General features: G+C 37.9%; 1 pseudogene; it reads left to right on the top strand.

Annotated features, from left to right (window-relative positions):
* Window positions 1–10,804: 10,804 nt before the first annotated feature.
* On the top strand, window positions 10,805–12,344 carry LOC118838331 (annotated as a pseudogene).
* Window positions 12,345–22,589: the final 10,245 nt, after the last annotated feature.

Raw genomic sequence — 22,589 nt, 5'->3', positions numbered from 1 at the left:
CAACAGACAGACCTTGACTGATTCAAATTACAATTCATAGTTACCAGAGAAACACCAATATGTATCAGTGGGGGCCATAAAGCTGGGGTGGGGGTGGGTTCATCGACTTGCCCAGAGTCTCGTCACCCACTTTCAGTGAGTATACCCCCAAAAGTCAAATGCGAAGCTCAGATCTTATATACCTGTATCAAGGCCCTGGGGCACTTGAGGCTTACCATTTAGAGAGCGAGAAATAAGTGTGGGAAAGCTCCAACCACCAGCACCACATCATATACAATTCAATGACTCTTGATCACCTCAGTGCTGAGAAATACTCCAAAACAAAGACAGCAAAAGGTTTCCCACCCATTCAAACACAGGCATCCCAAAAGGGAAGAACAGGGAAAAGTCTGATTGCCCTAACATATTGCTATAGCTAGCATTTCTAATACAATATTTTACAATAGTGGTGATAATGGGCATTGTTGGCTCATACTTACTGATGGTTTTAAGTAGATACTATTTATCATTTTAAGAATGGTTCCATTTTCTCCTATGCTTTCTAGTGTTTTTAATAGGAATGAGTGCTATATTTTGTTAAAAGCTTTTTCTGCATCTCTTGAGAAAATTGTATGATTTTTGTCATTTTTGTTATTGATATGGTCAATTATGCTAATAGTTTTCCAAAATATTGACCCAGCCTTGCATTCCTAGTATAAACCCTACCTGGTCATACTGCATTTTTTGTGATATATTTCTGTAATCTCCTTGCTAATATTTTAATTAAATTTTTGCATCAGCATTCATTAGGGAAATTGGTCTATAGTTTTCTCTGTTTTTGCTTCCCTTGGTTCTGTTGTAAAATGAAGTTGGTAGGGTTCCTTCTTTGCCCATTTCCCAAAATAGTTTATATAGTACCAGAATTCATTACTCTTTAAATGTTTGGTAGAATTCACTTGTGAATCCATATGGTCCTCACGATTTTTTCTTAGGGAACTAATTTATGGTTTATTCAATTTCTCTTTCAAGAAAGGTTGATGTAAGTATTCTATTTCCTCTTCTGTTAATCTGAGAAAATTTTATTTTTTGTAAATATTCATCCATTTTATTTAAATTATTAGATTTATTAGTACATAAATGGGCAAAATAGTGCCTAACAACTGGTTTATTTTTTTCTTCACTGGTGGTGAATTCACTCTTTTGATTTTTGATACAGGGAATTTGGTTTTGTTCTTTCTTTTTTAAAATCAAATTAAGCAATGGTTTAACTATTTTGTCAGATTTTCATAAATCCAGCTCCTATTTTTATTTATTAGTTCAATGGTTTTCTTACTTTTAATTTTATTAATGTGTCCTTTGATTTTTATGATTTAATTGAGATTTTAAATTTTGTTCTTTTTCTAGTTTTTTTTTTTAATTTCAATGCACAATTAATTTATCTGCTCTTTCTCTATTTCATAGATGTAAGCATTTAGAGATGTAAAATTTCCCTTAAGTACTACTTGGGGAGCATCCCATAAATTTCAGTATGTTGCCTCATTGTTGTTATTCTCTTTGACACAATTTTTGAATGTTTCTATGATCTGTTCTTTGATTATTTAGTTTCTAATTAATTTAAGCTATATTTCCATAGAATTTTATTGAATTTAATTGTTATTGTATCATTATCTGAACAGGGTGCATTTAATATTTCTGTCTTTCTGCATTGGATTGAGAGGTTTTTAAGCCCTCATACATGGTCAATTTTTGTACAGGTGACATGCCACTGAGTGAAAGGTATATTCCTTTCTACCCTCATTTCGTTTTCTCCAGAGGTCTATCATATCTAACTTTTCTAAAATTCTATTCACCTCCTTAACTTCTTTCTTGCTTATTTTGTGGTTAGAGTTATCTAGCTCTGAGAGGGGAAAGTCCCCCACTAGTATCACTAGTATAGTTTTACTGTCTATTTCCTTCTGTAACTCACTTAATTTTTCCTTTAAGAATTTGGATGCTATACCATTTGGTTCGTGTATATTCATTACTGATATTTCTTCATTGTCTATTATACCATTTACCAAAATACAGTTTCCCTGCTTATATGTTAATTAGATTTAGTTTTGTTTTTGCTTTGTCTTGAGATCATGATTGCTACCCCAGCTTTTTTTCCCCCTTCAGTTTAAGTATAGATTCTTCTCCACCCTCTTGTCTTCACTCTGTGTATGTCTCTGCTTCAAGTGTGTTTCTTTTACACACATCTTGTAGGATTCTTATTTTTAATCCATTCTGTTATCTACTTCCATTTTATGTTTTTGCATATTTTTATGATATCACATTTATGATTACTGTGTATTTGTCTCTATCCTATTTTATCTCCTATTCATCTTTCCCCTGCCTCTTTTCACTCTTTCCCTCAAAGAAAGTGTCTTGCTTTAACCATGGCCTCTCCCGATTCACCATCCCTTCCATCAGCATCCCTCCATCATCCTTCACCCTTCTATTTCTCTGTATGGTAAGATAGATTTCTATACCCAATTGATTATGTATGTCATTTGCTCTTTGATCCAATTCCAATGAGAGTAAAGTTAAAGTGTTGCCCACCATCCACCAACTTCATTTCCCCTTCCATTGTAAAGACTATTTTGTGTCTTTTTTATGTGAGATAATTTACGTTGCTCTTCCTCTCCCTTCCCATGTCTACCAATGTATTCATTTTTGTCACCCATTAAGTATTTTTTTGTATATTATCCAACCATAATCACACCCATGCCCTCGGTCTAAGTAAACTCCTTCTAACTGCTCTAGTAACGATTTAATTCTTAGTTATCAGTATCATCTTCCCATGTAGGAATGTAAACAGTTTAACTTTACTGAATCCCTTATGATTTCTCTTCCCTGTTTACTTTATTATACTTCTCTTGAATTTCATATTTGGAGACAACTTTTCTATTCAGCTCTGGTGTTTTAATCAGGAACTGCTGAAAATCCCCTATTTCATTAAATATTCATTTTTTCCTCCAAAAAATTATACTCAGTTTTGCTGGGTAGGTGATTCTTGGTTGTAATCCGAGATTTTTTGCCATCTGGAATATCATATTTCAAACCCTCTGATCATGTAATGTAGAAGCTGCTAATTTTTTTTGTAATTCTGTCTATGTCCCCATGATATTTGAATTGTTCCTCTTTGGCTATTTGCAATATTTTCTCCTTGTACTAGAAGTTCTAGATTTTGGCTACTACACTACTGGGAGCTTTCATTTAGGGATATCTTTCAGGAGTTGATTGGTGTTATGATCTTCCCAGCCACCACAGTAAATTTCTATGATCAGGTGCTTTCCCTTGCCCCATTTCTCAGGCCTATTCCTTGACTTTTAACTTTATGCTAAAGTTAGAGTCTGCTCTCAGGATTGAGGGAGCACTGTTCAAAGCTTCATGTGTTTCATGCTGCTGTTTTCAGAGCTAGTTTGGGGAGTCTAGGTTTTTGGTTTTTCCAAGGTAGTATAATCTTTGGAGAGTTGTGGTTACTGCTCTCCTGACCTGTGCTCTGGTCTGTGAGTAACCATAAGCACTCTTTCCCATCCTGCAACTGAGACCAGATTCCCAGATCCTGTTAGTGTCCCTCCTTACCTTGGGACTGCAACCTGAAACCACATGTAGGCAACACAACAGATTCCTGCTTCCAGTGCCAGCAGAGGGTCTCTGTGATCTTGTTCTGATCAGCAATCCCCTTCTCACTGTCTCTGACGTGAGTTTAGAAAATCACCACCACCAATGCCAATCCAGCCACCCCCAAGACCTGCTGCTGGCTTTACTTGGTGAAGTCTATGATGGCATGGTCTGCACTCCACTCTCACCCCAGTAAGAGAGACCTTTTCTGACGACCTTCCAAATTATCTTGGGCTGGCAAATTGTTTGTCCCCATTTTTTAAATTGTTTCTGCTACTCCAAAATCTATTCTGGGGCACTATTATAACATTATTTAGAGGGGAATTTGGGAGAGCTCAAGAAAGTCACCACCTTTATTCTACCATATTGACTGCACCTCATTAATTGAATTCTTAAACACCTTCTTGGTATATTATAAGCACACAAGAGTTTTTAATTTTTATTTACTTGTTTTCACCACAGGTGCTTTGTTTTTGCTATTAGGTCTTCTGAGACTATCTAAGGAATCTCTATACTGCCTTGCTTTGCACTGCACTTCTCAAATATATGCATCCCATGTCTCTGAGGCTGCCTTTCACTCCAAATTCACTGACTCAAGCAGATTCATCCTTTTTTTTGTGAATATTTCCTTCATTTTACAATCTTGACTCTTAAAAGGGTCAAGGCTTTTTCTTTTAAATATATTTCAATTATTAAGCAAAAATACCACTACTGGGTCTGTATCCAAAAGAGATCAAAGAAAAAGGAAAAGGGCCTATATACACAAAAATATTTGTAGCAGCTTTTTTTGTGGGGGCAAAAATTGGAAGTTTGAGGGAACGCCCATCAATTGAGGAATGGCTGAATAAGTTGTGGTATAAGATTGTGATAGAATACTATTGTGCTATTATAAGAAATGATGAGCAGGATGCTTTCAGAAATCTTGAGAAGATTTATGTTAATTTATGCAAAGTGAAGTGAGGAGAACCAGGAGAACATTGTGCATAGTAAAAGCAATATTGCACAATGGTCAACTGTGAATGACTTAGCTATCCTTATCAATACAGTCATCCAGGATAATTCTGAAGGAATTGTAATAAAAATGCTATTCCCCTCCAGAGAGTGAACTGATGATATCTAAGTACCAATTGAAGCATAATATTTTTTCACTTTATTTTCTAGCTTTTTTTGCAACACAGATAATATGGAATATTACATTTTTTGATATCACATTTCTTGCCTTCTTAATGGGTGGGGAAGGGGAGAGAAGGAGAAAATTCAGAACTCAATTAAAAAAAGAATATTAAAATAAATAACTAATAAATTTCTTTTAAAATTATTAAGCCAAGAATAACACATACTGAACAAGACTATATGGATTTTTTAAGAACAGAAAGACAGCATAAATTCTTTGAAGAATTGTGTACTATAGATAGTTGTCATTTCTACTTTTGCAACATCTTTCCTATATTTCCTCTTCTCTACCCATATAGCCACCACCCTAGTTCAGGCCTTCATCACCCTTCACTAGACTATTGTAATAGCCTGCTAATTGATTTCCCCCCCACCCCCAAATATCTCCTCCAATCCATCCTCTACTCAACTGTCAAAGTGATTTTTCTGAAGCTTATATCTCACCATAACATATAGTTGTTCAATGAGTTCCTTATTACTTTTAGGATAAAATATAAATTCCTTTCTTTGGCATTTATTTTTTTCATCATTTGGTCCCTTCCCAATCTACTTACACTTTACTCCTCTCCATGTATTACTTTTTGATGCAGCTACATTGATAAACTTGCTGTTCCTCAGACATAGTACTCTATCTCCTATCAATGTGATTTTACATGAATTGTCCCCATGATTGAAGTGTTCTGGCCTCTTAACTCCACTATTTAATTTCCCCGGCTTCCTTCAAGGCTCAACTTATACCCTACTTTTTAGGGGAGATCTTTTCCCAGCTGTTAGTTCTTCCTGCATTCAGATCAATGTTGATCTGCTCCATATATTATATGTGTGTATGTCTATAGACACATATATGTTACATACACATATATCTGTGTATACCTAGTTATTTACATATTACTTCTCCTATTAGAATATAAGCTCCTTGACAATAAGGGGTTTTTTTGTTTGTTTCCTCAGTGCTTAGCACAGTGACAGGCACATAGTGTTTAATAAATGCTCGTTGTCTAGCTGATAAACTGTGACATATACTGTCGGACATGAATGTGCTTGTTTTGATTGTTTGGTTGTTTTTCTTTACTTACAAGGGAAGAGATACTATTGGGAGACATGGGGCAAGTCATTAGGGATTGACAATGATGTAATTAAGAAAAAAAGTATCAATAAAATATTTATTAAAAAATAAAGACTTATTGACCTTCATTACTCTTTACTTAGTCTAATGCTTCCTACCTGGACTCCTGCCTCCAGTCTCTCTTTGGCTACATTCTTCTATCTCATCTGTTAAGAGCAGGTGCTTTCTTAATCTCTGTGTAAACCTACTCCCCCTAATTTGACAGCATTGCTATAATGGTGTCAAACTTTAGAAATGAAGAATAAATTATCACAGAGTTTAGAAATTTGGTGACATCTCTTTGAACCTGGTCTTACAGTCTTCTGTGAAGAGACAGTTGGTAGATTGATTCATCTTGGACCACATGGGCATTAGAATAGCAAGCACTATCCAGTAATGCATTCCTTCAGGATGCCTGCTACTGCCCCATTTTCTCTCTTCTAGATATTGGTGGCTTGTTGCAGAACAGAATGACTAGCGTTGTAGGTGCTGGTCCATGATATAATGAATACACTATTCTGTAACTTCTGTTCCACATTTCCATTCCTCATGAAGAAGCAGTTTTCTCTTAACTCCTCAACTCTTACAAGTTTTGTCTTTTCTTCCTTTCATGACAGGAGGACTTAAGTTGAGGGGAAACATATTCTGCAAATGTTATTATGAACTAACAGCTTCTTCCTTTTCAAATGAACCATTCCCTTCTCATCTCCCCTGCCCCCACTCCCACTGCTTACTTTCCTTTCATTGCCTTCACTTTATTTCCTCCTGATAAAACTGAAATTTGGCAGTCACTAATCCTTGTTTGTTTGATGACAGGAGGTAGATTTTGACCCTTTATGGAGATAAAAAAAACCTTAGCATTGCTTTAGCTTAGCTGCAGCATGGGGAGAAGAGTGGACACTGGTCCTTTTTGAAGGTCTCACAAGCAAGAAAAGCATGCTGATATCAGAACCCTAGATCTAATATAGACAAACCCTTAAGGCAAAATCGATGCTGGAAAGGACTACTTCCCCAGGAGTGCTAGTACTCCAGAGAACAATACTATTATTGATAACCGCCAGATTCTTTTCCATCTTATGTCATCCTTTACTTCATTGGGTTATTACCTATTGACAAGTGCTGTTCCATGCCATCTCTAATGTGAAGCAATCTGTCTGTGCTATAAAGTCTATGCGTAGAAAAACCCTTAGCAGGCTGATCTCATTGATTACACAATTTTCTTAATGTTATGAAGTTATATTCAATGAGAACATGAATGAAAAAAGTGAAAATTTCTAGCCCAATACCAGTGGGCTAGAATGGATTTGTCAAAATGTTATATAAATTAAAACAATTCTTAATGAAAACCTTAAGGGTGTGATACATATGTATTTCTTTAATTAGGCTGCAACTCGATGGCCTTTCCTAGATCTAGTCGTGCTTACCTACAAATCAGGCCATGAAGGTTTCCTAATTCTAAACCACAAAGAAGACAAAAAGGTAACATGTGAATCTCTTCTACCCACTTGAGGATCATTGCTGCCATCTGCTGATCCACTCACCAGAAAGAGGGCCAAGCAAGACAGTGAAGGAGAAAAGAGAGGACTGAGTGAGGTTCTTTGGGAGGCCTGTGTACATTTTAGCCATTCCAAATATTCACTAATTCAATAAACATGTAAGAAATGAAAAATGCCTACTTTGTGCCAGGCATTATGCTAGGTACAGGAGATACGGAGACAAGAGTTCCTGCCCCAAAGAAACTTGCATTCTATTACACAGAAAAAAATATATAAATACATTTAAAATATACATGGCTGAACAAGTTGTGGTACATGATTGTGATGGAATACTATTGTGCTAGAAGAAACGATGGGCAGGAAAGTTTCAGAAGAACCAAGAAGACTTATAAAACCAGGAGAAAATTGTACACAGTAACAGTAATTTTGTCTGATGAGCAACTGTGATTGGCCTGGCCATTCTGATCAATACAACGATGACCTAAGACAATTCTGAAGGACTTATGATGAAAAATATTATCTATCTCCAGATATAAAAGAGACAGAGTCTGAGAGCAAAATGAAGCATTCTTTTCCATGTTTTTCTTTTTGCAAGATGGCTAACGTGGAAATGTTTTGCATGATTTCACATGTATAGTTGATGTAACATTGTTTGCCTTCTCAATGGATAGGGGAGGGGCAAGAAAGAGGGAGAGCAAATTAGAAACTCAAAATTTAAAAAAAAAAAGAATGCTAAAAATAAACAAATTTATTTAAGTAAATATATGTATATATATATATATATACACACACATGCATGTATATATGCATACACAAATAGACACATATATTTTATGTGTATCTGCCCCATACGTGTATGTATATTTATATGTATATGTGTGTATGTATATACACACAGATACATAGACATAAATAATCACTGAGCTGGGGGAGGTGTACTAACTAATTACCTGTGTCTCACCAAGGCTCACATCTATGTATCTTTCCTCTCTGGGTTTTCATAATATACCATTCCCTCCTGATTCTCCTTCTACCCATCCAACACTTTCTCAGCTCTCTTTGCTAGCTCATCATGCATATCATATCCCCTCCCTGTAGTTGTTTCCCCAAGGTTTAGCTTGAGTTTTTTTCTGGTTTTAGCCTAGGCTTTTCTCTTCTCTGGCTATACTCTCTACCATTAACTTTTATGGATTTAACTATCATCTCTAAGCAATTGACTATATGTAATCTATATATCCAGTCCCAGTCTCTTTCCTGAGCTTCAGACCACATGCGCCCATTGGAAATATCAAACTAAATATCTCATCTTGAGCATCTTAAATTTGGCTTATCTAAAACTGAACTCATTATCTTTCTGCCCACGTTCTCTCCTATTGTAAACTTGCCTATTTCTGTTGGAGGCACAACCGTTCCTTTCCAGTGTCTCACGTTTATAATCTCAGCATTATCCTAGACTGCTCACTCTCCTCATATCCAATTGGTTACCAAATTTTGCTATTTCTATCTTCACAACATCTCTTGAGTCTACCCCCTTCTCTCCATTCCTGTGCTACCTCCTTATTTTAGATCCTCATTACCTCTCACCTCGATTATTTTAACATTCTCTTAACTAGTCTTTCTGATTTTTTTTCTCTCTGGACCATCCTACACACAGCTGCCTAAGTAATTTTCCTTCAGTGCTTATCTGACTGAGCAAACACCACATGTGAGGATCAAATGAGATAATATTTGTGAAATACATAGCACAGTTCCTGCCATGTAGTATAGACTTAATAAATGCTTATTGCCCTCTCTACTTCCTTCTTTTCTTTATTCCTTCTTTGTGACTTCCCTTTTCAACCAATACTAATAGCTTCTGTGATAAACGGTAACTTTCTCTGTTTTGTTTTAAACCCCTTTACAATCTAACTCCAGCCTATTTTTCCAATATTCCTTCCCTGCCCTTGGTGATCTAGCCAAACCAGTATTCTTTCTGCTCCCCACACACAATACCATCTCTTGCCTTCAGCCCTTTGCACTAGCCATCCCTCATACCTGGTGTGCACTCCCTTTTTATCTCTTACTTATAGTGACTCTTCCTTTAAGATGCAGCTTGGGCACCATCTTTTACATGAAGTCTTTCCTGATATTCCCTACTGTTATTCTCCTCCCTTCCAAACTATCTTATGCTTAACTACTATGTGCACATACATACACACATGTGTATATGTTTGTATACACATATGTACATATGTATGTATGTATGTATTTATGTACATGGACAGCTAGGTGGTGCAGTGGGTAGAATGATAGACCTAGAGTCAGGATGAATAATTTTCCTGAATTCAAATCTGACTTTAAACATGTACTTGTTGTATAATCCTAGAAAAGTCACTTAACCCTGTTTGCCTCATTTTGTCATCTGTAAAATGAACTAGAGAACTCCAGTATCTTTGTTAAGAAAACCTCAAATAGGGTCACAAAACAACAAATATATGTATATTCATTAACTTTATATTTATGGTGTGTGTATGTATATGCACACATATATACATATCTATATCTAATATATATATATGTATGTATGTATGTATGTATATATATACATATTTTAGGTACTCACTATCTCTCCATTAGAATGTAACTTCCCTACAACTAGGGATTGTTTCATTCTTTGTATTTATATCCCCAGTACCATAGCCAGATTGTAAAGGGTTGGGAGAGGAGTGGAAAGGAAGTGAACGACTTCTGGGTCACATGAACAACAAACTGGTATACTAAACATTTTCTCTGATCCCCACGACCTCTCAAACCTCCCCAAGACAGAAATCATAGGCCAAAAATAAAGCAACTTCAGCTTTTTCCATGGACTAGGACACCCAGAATCCAAAAGACAATTAAAAAAAACCCAACCCCAGGAAGTGACCGGCACTGACCCTGAACTCATTTGGTATCCCTCCTCCACCTCTCATGACACCTAGATTGAGGTTGCATTAGCATACCAAAGGACATGAAGCAGCCTTACATCGAAATCAACCCCTAGGTCTTTTCAACTGGGGCTACACTAACATTCATGTCACCAGCAGCTAAGCTGGGCATGGGCCTGGCAGATACTGAGTTTTGAGGGACAACGTGTAGCACACAATCATTACTATAGTCAGAAAGAGGTGCTAGTGAAGGAAAGTTTGAATGAAGGTGGGAAGGCAGGGAACAGAAAGTCATATGGCCTCTGGCTTCTGGCCCATGCCTTTGTCCTCCCACCCAGCAATGGAAATGATGAGACCCCCAGCAAGAGCTTTGGCTCTACCAAGGAACGTCAGTTAAAAAAGGATTGGAGAAAAGTTCTCCCCACAGATCCTCTCTCTGGACAGGCTCTGGCACACACCTTACAATCAGCATGGCAACTTCCTCAGAAGGGGTCCTATACCTCATGGAAGAAAGGATAGCTTGGGCACCTGAAGGCAAAGACAGGTGTACAATTAGTCACATGTAGGTGAACATTAAATGCCAGAAAATTTGTTCAGAGAGAAAAGCTAAAATCTAGTTTCAGCCAACCTCCATTTTTTCAATGAAAGCATTATTATAAAGAAGTGAGATGCTGTGAAAGACCATCTTCAGCAGTAGCTACCCAAATTCAAGAGGTGAGCCAATAAAAAAAAATTAGGAGAGAAAAACAGAATTTTGCAAGAAGATCCTGTTTTGTTTCAGCTTTATAAAGACCTGGTGGTGAGTCAGGTGATCAATGCTGAGGAATTCTGGGCCAATTATTTAAGCGTGAATGCTGTGAATAGCCCTGCGGTATTCAACCACAAGCAGCATGTGGGCATTTCTGTAACACTTTTGCCTAATGTCTGCCCCCAGACAGATGGCTGGAATGGCCTACGGTATAACTTAACTTCTGATACTATCGAGTCCCCATTCAGGACCTACTCATCAGTAAAAATGAAATCTGCAAAAACATACCACCTAACATGACAGAGAAAAAGTTCTAGACATGACTTTTTTCAATCCCCTTATTTTCATAAAGATCAGTTAACACAGCGTCAAAAGATCTCTTTGTAGAATGTGCCAAAATGGATAAACAGGGTTTAAAAACAATGTGTTACTAGGAGTGAAAACCACCATTACTAGATTTGACAACACTGGAGGATAAATCCTTAATTGAAGACTATGGGGTTTCCTCTGTGCCGTCTACTTCCAAGTCTTCAAAATCCATAAAGGAGAACAGCCATGATCATCAAGAAGGCTTAACCATGATAGTGCCATGGTCCTGGGGCAGATCTCAGGAAACAAGAAGTACAACATGATCACAACGGTGAGAACGACAACACAGATGGGAACTCTTAGGAGTCAGACTTCTTTCAGCCAACAGACAAAAGGGTAAAGTTACAGGAATCTATGACTATGAAGACTTGGGTGGGGGGGATGTGAAATAGCATAAAAACCAATGTCACTAAGCCTAAAGAAGTCACATAGGTACTATAATGGTCCAATTCCTATTCAGTTGTTCCAAAATGTAACAAGTCAGGATATTATCAACTCTTTTTAGAGCATAAAGCAAGAAGTAGAAACGTACACAACTAAACTAATTCAGGTTCTTTCACATGGTGCTACAAGTAGTACCATCATAGCCCAATCCCCTGGAAGAGCATTTATGCAGGGAAGACCACAGTAAGTCAAAAACCAGATGGTGTCAAATGATGTTCAGTTGGAAAAAAAAACGTTTCTATGTGCCTATGAGTGATCTCCTTAGACATTTCTGGTCCTGTTTTCCAGTTGAAACACCATCTACAGAAGAAAAGGTGGTGAGGATGAAAAGTAATTTGGAACAATTCCAAGCTACTAAGCTCTGTCCCTTCCAAGAAAAAATATGAAGACATTATTCAAACGCAAATTTGGTAAGCCACGTAGAAGAGATACTGCAGATGGCCTACAATAAACACCATACATGTCCCTATGTCTACTGAAAAAGATGTGAAGGATCCCAGAGTGTTATACGCTTTGGTCCCTAGGATGCTCTCTACAGCAATGGGAAGATACCCTGAGCAACTTGCACATTACCCAGACAATGCTGCAGGGACCTCTGTAACCACAGACTTGGACTTGGAAATTTATGCTATTGAACTTGTACAAACAGGAGTAAAAGGAACTATGGTTAAACTTGAAAGCTGGGAGACAAATTAAGGCACAACCAAAGAGCTGAATTGTAAATAAATGATACACACACACACACACACACACCTATATGTATGTATGTATATATGTATGTATACATATATATTTAAAAGACACTGTTTACTGTAGTTACTCAAAAACTGCTTTTGACTTGTATTAAGAGCTGCTTTCAGAAAAAAATAAGTCACTTTAAAAAGGGTGAATTGATGAAATTGAAATTTTTTTTTGGTCTAACCTTTGTTTTTAAGCATAAGAGTCTGGGTAGAAATTATACGTGTTATTTTTCCTCCACTGGATCCCCTTTGTTTTCCTGCATTTGGTTTGAACTTTACTGAAATAAGTTTAAAAGGTACTATTTCAATAACGCAGAGAGAAGCTATTGCTCTAATCCTCAGGAGATAGATGTGGTAAAAGGCATCTTCTATTCTGTGTTTCTTATGGAAAACAGAAGTGATAGAATTGCACTGAGCAATTATTTGTCATTTGATTTCCCGGAATGACACAAAGGGAGCAGTTTTGCAGAAAGTCTTGAATTTCTTAATGAAAAATTTTTGTCAAGAAACAATGGAGCTGCATGTTTTTGCTTGAGTGCACATATACGCATTTGAGATTTTTTTTAAGATGTCATGTGCTTTGAGAAAACAAACTGTTTTTAAAGAGCTTAAGCACCTCAAGTGAAGTAAACTATAAAAATCCTTTGTTTTCACCTCTTTAAGAAAAATGATAAGTGTTTCTAAAGTTTATTGTTCTATAGTGTCTGACTGTTAATCTACTTTTGGTGAATTTGATAATCATTGCATAGAGTGGAAAACATGTGAATGCAAAAAAAAAAGTTAGATATGATCTGGAATCCGTGCCATATTTTGTTCCTAATAGGATCAACTCACTGTTTATCTAAGACTTAGTTTTCTTGTATTAAAAATTATACAAAAGGGAGAGGATTCTGGGAAGATCATGGAGTAGGTCAGAAAATTCCAAGCTCTCAAGATTTTCCCCCACAAAAAAGTTAAAATAGCACCTTAGGGTGAACAAAGTGTGGGTGGAGACAAAGAAGAACAGGGGCACAAGCAGGATCTTCCTCGGACAGTTGGAGAAGATCTGAAGAAAAATCCCAGTACCGGGTTTGGTCCCTGCAAGGAGTAAACACCTCCAGGCTTGATCCCGTTTTAACTAGTGGCAAGCTGCTTAAACAACTAGCAGCAAGTCCTGGGGTTCGTTGGTCTGAGAGGCTGCCTTGGCCCCAGCCACTGGAACTTTTCACCCCAGGATAGTGAGGGAAGTTGGGCATTTGAGCCCAGGAAGATTGAGGGGACCTCTGCTGATGAGGAATGCCAAACCCAGCTGTGCAAAGAGGGCGGGGGAGGGGGTGGCGGGAGCGAGAAGGAATCAGCAAACGCCAGGTGAGTGCAGAAGCAGTGGGGCACAAAGCCCCTTGCTGTGGGCACGTACAGGGTTTGAGGTTTGGCTTTGGTTCCAGGCTAGAAAGGAGAACTGAAAATCTGTCAAGAGGCACCATTTCCCATACCCCAGGGTTAGAGGTGATTACAAAAATGAAGTTATTACCACAAAAAATAAATGCACAAAGGAGAAAGAATCCAACCATAGAAACCTATTATGGGAATAGAGATGACCAGAGTTCATCTTCAGAGGAGTATATTGAAGTAAAGAAACCCCCAAAGAGCAAGGTCAAATGGTCACTTGCCCAAAAAGAATTTATAGAAGATCTTAAAAAAGACTTTAAAAATCAAATAACAGAGATTGAGGAAAAACTAAAAAAAAAATAATAATCCAAGAAAAACAAGAAGGTTATGAAAGGAAAGTCAACCAATTAGAAAAGGAGGTCCAGAATTTCAATGAGGAAAATGACACCTTGAAAATTAGAATTGGGCAAAGTGAAGCCAGTGAAATTTTAAGAGATCAAGAAATAATTAAATGAAACATGGATAATGAAAAAATAGAAGAGAAAATGAAACATCTCATAAGAAAAACAACAGATTTGGTGAATAGATCAAGAAGAGAAAATATAAAAATAATCAGAGTAACTAAATGTTATGATCAGAAAAGAATCTCGCTACAATAATATAAGAAATAATTAAAGAAAAGTGCCCTGAAGCATTAGAACAAGGCAGGGAAGTAGAAATAGAAAAAATCCAACGAACTTCACTTAAAAGAGATCCTATGAGGAAAACTCATAGGAATATCATAGTCAAATTCTAAAACCCCCAGCTCAAGGATAAAATATTAAAAGCATCAAGACTAAAACAATTTAAATATGATGGTGCCACCATTAGATTTGCAAAACACCTAGCAGCAGAGACATTAAAGGACCACAGGTCTTGGAACACACTATATTGAAGAGTAATAGACCTGGGGCTCCGGCCGAAAATATCATAACCTTCAAATTTACATATTATCTTGAAAGGAAAAAATGGACATTTGACAAACCCTCAGACTTTCAAGACTTTCTTTAAAAAATCCTCAATTTAATAGAAGATTTGGCGTACAAGAACCAAGAGAAACATAAGGTACATAATGAAGACTGCCTAAAAGGGATTCATAAGGACAGACTGTTTACCTTTTATGTAACACAAAATGTAAAATGTATGTCTAAGATTCTTATTAATAATTGTCAAGCTCATAAATAAGAGGGGGATAAACCTGACTATGATATGAATTTAAAAAGCAAAACCATTTAGAAACAGCTAAAAAAGAGTAACTATTTTATACAAAAGAGGAGCAAAAGGAAGAAAGGATACAGAGGATTTGGATAGTAATGGTAATCTACTTTGTTCTGGAATGGGTTTAAGAGGGAACAATACATACATATTTAGAAGAGTATAAAAGTCTTCTAAATTTAGAAGAAATAAAATGGTATGGGTGTAGTCAGGGGGAGAGGTCAAGGGAGGGATTAGGATAAGGGAGGGATTTTTAGAAGGGAGAATGAGGAAATAGATAAAGGGTGTTTAGATTAATGGGAATGGGAGGATGGGGAGGAATCCTTGGAGGGGAGAAGGTGAGTCATAGGAGGGCAGGGTGGTTGGCGGAGGAGGGGGGTAGGGAAGTAATAGGAGGCTGATGTAGCAGGTAGAAGTAAAATAAAATTTAAAAAAAGAAAAAAAATATACGAAAAGTAAACCCATTGTATACATACTGCTTCACACACACACACACACACACACGCGCACACACACACACACACACGCACACACACCCATATCCCCTACATTCTGGTACCTCATGTCTCTTTCCAGTTCCTTAGAGTCCCTGGGTCCAAGTTGTGGAATATCCTCAGCCTTTGACAGATAGTTTAGCCATGGCCATTTAAGAACAAAAGTGTTCCAGGGGCTGTAATCCTGAAGCACCAATGCTGCAACATTCTGAACTACTAATATCTCTGAATTGCCAGTACTAAGGAAAGCAGTCTCTGAATTGTCAGTGTGGTGCCAGAGAACTAAGGAACAGAGAAAGTGGGACAGGTCCTACTCTGTGTGGGGGCAGCACTCCACCAAACCTGGGGGAAGAGCACAGCATCCAGCTAGGGCCAGTTTTGACCACCCAGAAGTCAGCTGAGGCAGAGACCTAGGCTGGTGAAAAATTAATTGTCCCTCATGAGAGGAAGCTGAGACACTTTTGAGATCCAGCCCCCATGGAAACTACAATCAGAGGGGAGGGAGTCAGAAGTGATAAATAAAGAGAATAAGGGGGGAGGACGGAGACTGAAAGTACCAAAGATTGCAGGAAGAAGAAATCTGAAAGACTCGCAGGTAAAAAAAGATAAAACAAATGGAAAAACAGTAATAGGAGGAAATATGGCCTTCAGATCTAGTAAGCAAATTCAAGCATATATGAATATTGCAAAACAAAGGAAAATGTTCCAATACTTGATGAGACAGAGGACCCTGTGAAATTTGAAGAGAACATGGAATCAAAATACACTATTCCTGAGTAGTTTAAAAGATAAATGAGAATTCTGAGAGCAGAATTTATTGCCTATACATGAAAAATATTAAGAAGAATAGAAAAATTTGAATCTGCAGTGGTAGCCCTCACCAAGAAGCAAGAGAAAACAATATACTGAGAATGCAACTACATGGAAGTAAAAGACAACATGAAAGCGGAGAAGCAAAAAAGTCAAGAGCATTAGAAGAAAATATGCTTAGAGGTGGAGCCAAGATGACAGAGTCAAGGCAGGGATTCACCTGAGCTCTCCCCAAAATCCCTCCAAAAACTTTTAAATAATGACTCTAAACAACTTCCAGAATGGCAGAGCCCATAAAAAGACAGAATGAAACAATTTTCCAGCCCAAGACAATTTAGAACATCAGCAGGGAAGGTCTGTTGTTCCACAGTGAGAGAGGAACTCAGTCCAATGCAGGCCGTGCCAGCACAGACTGGGCCCCAGCAAACCAGTAGCAGACCTCAGGGTGACTAAATCATTGGCAGCAGTGATGGCTTCCAGACCTCTCAACCAACAGACAGTAAGGCAGTCAGTGGATCAGAAAGAGATTTACAGGGGTCGCTTTGCTGGCACCAGGGGCAGGACTCTATTGCATTGCCTATACTTGGATGCCAGCTGCAGTCCTAGGTCTCAGTTCCAGTGTGAGGAGGAATACTATCACATTAGAGTTTGCAGATGCAGGGGAGCAAGGACTGTTGTCACATTTCCAGGGTTAAAATGAGTGCTTGTGGTAACTCACAAACCAGTGCATAGAACGGAAGAATAGCAAACACACCTCCCTAGATTATACCAACTTGGAAGAACCAAAAACTTATAGGTAATCAGAATTACTTGTGAAAACAGCTGCACAAAAAACCTGAAGCTTGAGATAGTTCCCCTTCCACTTGGGAAGCAGAGCCCCACTTTACCATAGAGCTAAAAGTCAAGAACTAGGCTGGAAAATGAGTGAACGACAGACAAAAATTGTTAATTGTAAAAAGTTTTTTTGGTGCCAAGGAAAATCAAAACACACACTCAGAAGAAGACAACAAAGTCAAAATTCCTGCATCCACAGCTTCAAAGAAAAATAAGAATTGGTATCAGACCATGGAAGAGCTCAAAAAGGATTTTAAAAATCAAGTAACAGAGGTCGAGTAAAAATTGGGAAAAGAAATGAAAATGATGCAAGAAAATCATTAAAAAAAGAGTCAACAGCTTGGTAAAGGAGGCCCCCCAAATACTAAAGAAAATAACACCTTAAAAAACAAAATAGACTACATGGTAAAAGAGGCACAAAAATCCATTGAAGAGAAAAATGCCTTAAAAAGTAGAACTTGGCAAATGTAAAAAGAGGCACAAAAATTAAAAGAAGAAAAGTATTCCTTAAAAAGTAGAATTGACTAAATGGAAAAGGAATTGCAAAAGGTTACTGAAGAAAATAATTCCTTAAAAGCTAGAATTGCTCAGGGAAAAATGCTGGAATAGAGGAGACAGAAGCGGGGCTTCAGTAGCCAAACAATGGGAACTCTTGAGTCCCAGAAGGATGGAGCCAGCAAAGGTCAACACCAAGAACCCAGACTTACTTTTGCATAGCCAGGGGAGTGGCAGACACCAGCACAGGCAACACCTGAGACCACTGGTGCTGAACAGCAGCCCCAGGGGAAGAGGAGACTTGTGGCAGCCTGAGGACCCCTCCCTCCACACCTCAGAAAACCAAAGGCCATAATACACAAAGACAGTAATTAGGCTCACAAGTCCCAGAACAAGAAACCTGAGACAGAGATCCCTGAGCCCCCAAAACAGAGATTAATTGTAAAGCCAGGAAAAAGATACACAGCATGAAGAACACGAAAAAACCAAGGACCATTGACTCTTTTTATGGAGACAGGGAAGATCAAAATACCAATTCAGAAGAGGACAGCATTGATACTATACCCACATTTAATACCCCAAAAGGGAATGTGAACTGGTCTCAAGCCCAAAAAGCATTCCTGGAGGAGCTAAAGGAGGATTTTAAAAACCAAATTAGGGAGATAAAAGAAAAAATGGAAAAAAACCCCACGGATGAGATCAAATCTTTAAGAAGTAAAATTGGTGAAATGGCTAAGGAGATTCAGAATCTAAATAGAGAAAATGACACCCTGACAGATAAAATCGTCCAATTGGAAAAGGAGACTAAAAAACAAAATGAAGACAGCAACTCATTAAAAATTAGAATTGAGCAAGTAGAAGCTAATGACTCTATGAGGCATCAAGAAGTAGTCAAATAAAATGTAAAGAATGAAAAATAGAGGAAAACATGAAACATATGATTGGAAAAACAAATAACCTGGAAAATAGATCTAGGAGAGACAATTTAAGAATGGTTTACCGGAAAGCCACGGTGAAAAACAGCCTGGACAGTATCTTCAAAGAAATTATCAAAGATAACTTTCCAGAGATCCTAGCACCAGAGGGGAAATTAATCTTTGAAACAAGCAACCAATCATCCCCTGAAAGAGATCGCAAATTGAAAACTCCAAGAAATATTATAGCCAAATTTCAGAATCACAAAGTCAAGGAGAAAATACTGCAAGCAGCCGAAGAGAAACAATTCAAATATTATGGAACTACAGTCAGGATCACACAGAATCTTTCAGGTTCTACTTTAAATGACAGGAGAAATTGGAATATGATATTTCAAAGGGCAAAGGAGCTTCTACTACAACCAAGGATCAACTACCCAGCAAAATCAAGCATAATTTTTCAGGCAAGGAGATGGACATTCAACGAAATAAGGGAATTCCAGACCTTCCTGATGAAAAGGCCAGAAATCAATGGAAAATATGATCTTCAAATACAAAACTGAAGAGAGAGACATAAAAAGGTAAATGGGGGAACCCCCCCCATAAACCTTGTTAATCAATACAGTCAAATTGTTTACACCTGTCAGTATAAAATAACTGATATAAGGATAAAAAAACATAATTAAGAGATGTAAAGGGAGGGTTCTGGGAGAAGAGGTAAGGAGGTAGTAGAGAAGGGTAAATTCCATCAAATGAAGAGGCACAAAACACATTATAGTAGAGGGGAAGATGGGAGGGAGAAGAACAGTATATGAGCTTCACTCTCATTGGATTTGGTTCAAGAAGAGAATAACAAACTCTGAAAAGGATAGAAATCAAACTATTCCTACAGGCAGTAGGTGGGGAAAAAGGAAAGGGAAGGGGGGTTAGAAGGGATGCAAGAAGTAGCAAGGGAAAAAGGGTAAGATAAGGGAGGGAAATCAAGAGGAAGGGTAAATTGAGGAAGGCAGTGGTCAAAAGCAAAACTCTTTTGAGGAGCAGAAGGGGGAGGGAGAAATAAAAACATAAACAGGGAAGGAAACAGGATGGATAAAAAGACACAGCTTGTAATTATAACTGTGAATGTAAATGGGATGAACTCTCCCATAAAATGGAGGCAGATAGCAGAATGGATTAAAAACCATAATCCTACAATATGTTGTTTACAAAAAACATATTTGAAAAAGGGGGATACACATAGGGTAAAAGTAAAAGGATGGACTAGAATATATTGTGCTTCAGCTAAAGTAAAAAAAGCAAGAGTAGCCATCCTAATCTCAGACAGCAAAGATAGATCTAATTAAAAGAGATAATGAAGGACACTATATCCTACTAAAAGACACCATAGACAATGAAGCAATATCATTAGTTAACATCTATGCACCAAGTGGTATAGCATGCAATTTCTCAGAGGAGAAGTTAAAGGGGGACCTCAACCTCTCGCTCTCTGAACTTAATAAATCTAACCTCAAAATAAACAAGAAAGAAGTTTAGGAGATGAACAGAATTTTAGAAAAGGTAGATATGATAGAACTCTGGATAAAACTGAATGGAGATAGAAAGGAATATGCTTTTTTCTCAGCAGTACATGGCACATATTCAAAAACTGACCATGTACTAGGGCATAAAAACCTCACAAACCAGTGCAGAAAGGCAAAAGTAGTCAAAGCACCCTTTTCAGATCATGATGCAGTAAAACTTATTTGTAATAAAGGACCATGGAAAGATAAACTAAAAATTAATTGGAAACTAAATAATCTAATCCTAAAGAATGAGTGGGCGAAAGAACAAATCATAGAAACAATTAATAGCTTCATTCAAGAGAATGACAATAATGAGATAACATACCAAAACTTATGGGATGCAACAAAAGCAGTTCTTAAGGGAAGTTTTAAATCTCTAAATGCTTACATGAATAAAATAGATAGAAAGGAGATCATTAAAATGGGCATGGCACTGAAAAAGCTAGAAAAAGAACAAATTGCAAGTCCCAATTAGATACCAAATTAGAAATACTGAAAATCAAAGGAGAGATTAATAAAATTGAAATCAAGAAAAATATTGAACTAATAGATAAAACTAAGAGCTGGTTTTATGAAAAAATCAATAAAATTTATAAACCCTTGGTCAATTTGATTTAAAAAAAAGAAAGAAGAAAATGAAATTACTGGTATCAAAAATGAAAAGGGTGGGGGCAGAACCAAGATGGCCGCATGAAGGCAGCGTCTTACTGGAGCTCTCTCACAAGGTCTGTCAGATTCCTATAAAAAAGTGAATTGGAGCAGATTTGAGAGAGTCAGAAACCGAGAGCAGTCTGTGTGGGGCAAATTTCCGAGTCGGGAGAGTCTGAAAGGCCGAAGGCACGAATCTGTAGGCTGGGAGAGGGCTCGGAGTGCGGCGTGCGGAGCTGCTCCAGACCAAAGCAGAAGTGGCCGGCTGGGAAATCCACGTGGGAGACAGGATGGGAGAAAGCTGGGCACCGGAAACCGGCAGAGATCCCCAGGACTCCCACCACAGGACGGCAGTCAGTGGGAGCGACGAGAGGCAGCGCAACGCCACCAGCCAACTCCTGACGCTTGCAGCCCAGGAACTCGGCTTCTTGAACTTCCAGGACTCACAATGGCCAGGTAAATGGCTCTAATCCCTCCCCCCCTCACCCACAGAATTCCTCAGGGAAAAAAAAAAGAAAGCTGAAACAGAGGAGAAAGTAGTGGGGCCTCACAGGACAAATAGTAGAAGCTCATTAGTCCCAGAGGGGCAGAGTAGGCAGGGGTCAACACCGGGAGCCCAGACGTAATCTTGCTCCCCCAGGGGAAGTGCCAGAGATCAGCTCAAACAACAAACAGCTGAGACCATTGCTGAAAAGCAAGTTCTGGAGAGCACCCCTAGGGAGTGAGACACCAGGGAACCTGACCCCTCCCCACACCTCAGGAAACTGAAGGTTATAATTCTAGACTCACAACCCCCAGAATAAGAAAGCTGGAACAGAAAGCCCTGAGGCCCAAAGGTAGAAATTCGTTGTAAAGACAGCAAAAGGCAAACCAACATGAAGAAGAACACAAGAAAACCGAGGACAATAGATTCTTTTTATGGAGACAGGCAGGATCAAAATACCAATATGGAAGAGAAAAGTAACGATACTGTAGATACATTAGATACCTCAAAAGGTAATATGAACTGGTCTCCAGCCCCAAAAGCATTGCTGGAAGAACTAAAGGAGGATTTTAAAAGCCAAATTAGGGAGGTAAAAGAAAACATGGAAAAAATGGAAAAGTCCCTAAAGAATGAAATTGGTGAAATGGTTATGGAGATTCAGAATCTAGAGAGAGAAAATGACACCCTGAGAGGCAAAATCAACCAATTGGAAAAGGAGACTCAAAAGCAAAATGAAAACACTAACTCATTAAAAATTAGAGTTGAGCAAGTGGAAGCTAGTGAATCTATGAGGCACCAAGAAGTAGTAAAACAAAATGTAAAGAATGAAAAAATAGAAAAAAATGTGAAATATCTGATTGGCAAAACAACTGACCTGGAAAATAGATCCAGGAAAGACAATTTAAGAGTTGTTGGTCTACCAGAAATCCACGATGAAAAAAAGAGCCTTGACAGTATCTTCGAATAAATTATCAAAGACAACTGCCCAGAGGTCCTAGAACCAGAGGGCAAAATAGTCATTGATAGAATTCACTGATCACCCCCTGAAAGAGATCCCAAACTGAAAACACCAAGAAATATTATACCCAAATTTCAGAACTATAAACTCAGGGAGAAAATAC

The sequence above is a fragment of the Trichosurus vulpecula genome, chromosome 1 (assembly GCF_011100635.1).
Source record: "Trichosurus vulpecula isolate mTriVul1 chromosome 1, mTriVul1.pri, whole genome shotgun sequence".
In the NCBI taxonomy this organism is placed as follows: domain Eukaryota; kingdom Metazoa; phylum Chordata; class Mammalia; order Diprotodontia; family Phalangeridae; genus Trichosurus; species Trichosurus vulpecula.
The sequence above is the reverse complement of the archived record's forward strand: the minus strand, read 5'-3'. Positions and strand labels throughout refer to the sequence as shown.